Source organism: Odocoileus virginianus, chromosome 20, assembly GCF_023699985.2.
Source record: "Odocoileus virginianus isolate 20LAN1187 ecotype Illinois chromosome 20, Ovbor_1.2, whole genome shotgun sequence".
Lineage (NCBI taxonomy): Eukaryota > Metazoa > Chordata > Mammalia > Artiodactyla > Cervidae > Odocoileus > Odocoileus virginianus.
Window position 1 is genome coordinate 43,306,930 of NC_069693.1, and position 3,680 is coordinate 43,310,609.

The window sequence follows — 3,680 nt, forward strand, 5'->3', positions numbered from 1 at the left end:
TTCAGGTTTTTCCTCACTTTTTTTTGTACCTTTTAAAGTTAGTGTCTTTTTGATATGCATAATTGTTGATGGTAAAATTTATACATGTGTTCAATACATATTTTCTTTCCCCCCATTAATCAGTTCATTAGAAATATTTTAAATTCAACTGTTTTGTGAAGATACGAGTTTCAGAAAGGAAAGATAACATCAGAAGAGTTATCAGAAGCTATTTAAAGCAGCTATAAAGTGGTCTCCTTCTCTTCTCCAGTTGAGTCATATTAAAACTTATTCTTTGTAAGATTAGGGAGTACTGATTTTTTTTTTTAATACTGGGGAAAAAAAATCAGGCTCTCCCTTCCCCCCACATATCTTGGACAAATCACATATGTTTAAAATTTGTTCTTGTATTTATTGGTTTTGCAAAAGAAGGCATCGTCTCACACAGTATTTGTAATTAAAAGCAAATCATTTGTTTAAAAAAAAGGCAGTTTGCAAAAAAATGTTTTTGGTCTTTTATAATTCTCATTAAAAGAATATCTGGCAAATTAAAAACTCTTACGTGTCTGCTTTAGCTCTTAAGTTTGAAGATATAGCAAAAGAATGGGTTATGGCCTCTGTTCGGCCTACAGAGTCTAGTTTTCTTCCTTTCTCTAGCTTTCATTTTGACTCTCATAACTCTGTTAGGAGGCCAGTTAAAATACTGATCACTCCCCACTCCCAACCCCCACCCCCCTTTAACAGCAGAAAAATGAGTTGGTGTCTTACAGCCTAGTGGTTAGAGCCTGGCTTCTGCAGCCAGACTTCAGGGACCTACACGCCTCTGCTACCTTTACTCACTAATCAGCTGTGTGATGTTGGGCTCCCCTTTACTAGTGTGTAAAATGGGGTTAATTATGGTAGCTACCTTCGAGGGTTAAATGGGATGGATACAAGTTACCAAGGACGGTGCTCTGCACTTAATAAGCACCCAACAAATGTTAGATGCTGCTATTATACCTATAACTGGCACCATCTAGTTAACTGTTGCTAGTTACCCTGAAGCACCTAAAAAGATTCTGAAATTGCCCTCTGATTGGCTAGAGATCATTTTATTTTGTGTGGGTTTTATGGGTACCCTAAAGGTAGAAAGTCAATCTACAAAATTTGGGCTCCCCCTCCCCCCATCCCTTACCCTACCACCAATTCTGGGTGTAACAGTTTACTTCTGTTAACCATTTTCAGGAAAGAAGTTTGTGTAGTTTCTTTCCTACATATAGCATTATTTTTTGAACCGATTGTAATGTGTGCTTGCATAGCTGTTTATGTTGTGAAAGGGAGCAGATCAACCACCAGTGTGTATCCATCCAGGTCTATTCCTGTTGGCATGAATGCTAGAAAAATGACTTTTCCTCCTCATTTAATATATTTTTGTGGCAGTATATCATTTTATATTTAAAATATTTTAAAATGTTTTTATTGTAAAAGCAGTATATGTTTAATATGTAGACTTTGGTACACACAAGAGTCTAATTTTATCCATTCAGAGATGATTACAAACATTTTCATTTTCCTAGTTCTTTATGTGTATTTACATGTGTTTACACACATTTATTTTGAAATTATATAATTTGGGATCATGTAATTATGTAACTCTCTCACCCTCACACATCATGTGATCATCTAAGCATTTCCTCACTTATAATAATCTTGGAAATACATCATTTTGGGTAACTTTTGTGAAGATTGACTATAATTTTAGCCAGGTCCCCAGCATTGGATATTTGCTTTGTCCAGTTTGTCCATGTAATTTTTCTGGCTAATTTTAAATAGCCTGTGAACATTTCTAATACATTTTCTGGTTATATTCTTTGGGTTTTTTTTTTTTTTTAAGGTCATGATACTGTTTTCATTGCTTTCCGGAGAAGTTTCAGTGGAAACTTACGGTAGTAAAATGAAGGGTTTTGCATTTCATTATAACCTCATGTTTTGCCAATTTATGCCTAAGATAAATTGTGTGTCTGCTGGTAATAAGGTTGATATTTTGGTATTTGTTAACTGTATATCTTCTTAGTAGTCCTTATATTCTTGGCCTGTAGGTCTAGAGTTGTAGTTCTTGGTTCATTTGAGGTTTGATCTATGAGGTCTAACTCTCGTTCTTAAATCATCTCTGTTGTCATCAATGTCCTACTTTTACTGATGCCCCTACTCCTGGAGTCTTTGTGTTTTGTTTCAGGGGACTATATAGATTGAAGTGAAGTGAAGTGAAAGTCATTCAGTTGTGTCCGACTCTTTGCGACCCCATGGACTCTGTATGGTCCATGGAATTCTGTAGGCCAGAATGCTGGAGTGGGTGGCCTTTCCTTTCTCCAGGGGATCTTCCCAACCCAGGGATCGAACCCAGGTCTCCTGCATTGCGTGTGGATTCTTTACCAGCTGAGCCACCAGGGAAGCCCAGTAGAGTTAAGGGGAGGTGATATTCTTTGTTATTTTATATTAAATATGAATTTATTCTGTTGAATCATGGACTAGTTAAATATGTGAATTTATCCTGTTGAATCATGGACTAGTTTAATATGTTAATGATTGTTGGGGAATTTTTTTCTTCTGCTCTAATTTTTTTTTTTAAATCATATGTGTGCCTAGGCCCACAATACTACAAACTTTAAACTTAAGCTAATAGCTATAAATGTTTTGGCTCACCAAAAATCTTAGTTGTGCCCACCTTCCCTGCAGCTCAAGAGCTCTTTATATACAGGAACATCTGCAAATGATTCTACTAATGGTGGAATTTTATTTCATTCAGATTCTTGAGTAGAAGAATTGGTAAGTAACCCAACTGAAAAAAACAAAACACTGAACAAAACTTAAACATTCTGGGGGCCAGCCCGTGATGGGTGCATTAGATCTAGAGTAAGATCAGAACACACAGGGTGAAAGTGAGTGTATGTCTTACCAACTAGTACTATAGTCATTTATGTAGGTTACACAAGAAAGGAACAGATAGAATGTTAGGGAAATTGATAGACTGAATGCACTGCTAGAATCTTAGTCATTCTCTTCCCCACCTATCAGTGTGCTTGTTCTAAACATAAAGGATAATTTGGTGGCTTACTGCTTATGATTTTAAGCTAGTTGAGTCATTTACCAAAAGAAACTCAGTTTTATCTGAAAACAGCATCCTCCTCCAAATTCACCCACTAAAATGTAAACTGTGGGCTCTAGGTTCTAACTGCCTGGGTTTTAGTCCTGACCTACTCCCTACTAGCTGGTGTAACTTTGCTCCTCTAGGTGTACTAAGAGGTGTAATGACATCAGCCTCCTAAGAAAATGAGGACGGTTAAGTGTGCTGTAACGTGCTTATCCTGATGTCTGGTATAGCCTCATTGTCTGCTAAAACAGACATTTTCCTTAACCTTGTACAGACTGAAGAATTTTCTTTGAAAATTACTTCTCTTAGGCTTTTCTACATTTTGAAAAGAAGCAACAGTGGTTATGAAAGAACACTTGGTTTTATAATAAAGGCACCTCTTGATAAGTTTGCATTGTGTCAAGACTAGGGTTTAGCCTAAAGGGTTTTAGTTCCTATTGCCTAGAAATGTACTATGTTAGAATTTAATTTAAAAATTATGACTTTTTTATGTCCAAGAATGTTAAACACATTCTTTAGCTCATTGATAGTACAAACCATACCTGCTGATAAGTCACTTCAGTTGTGTCTG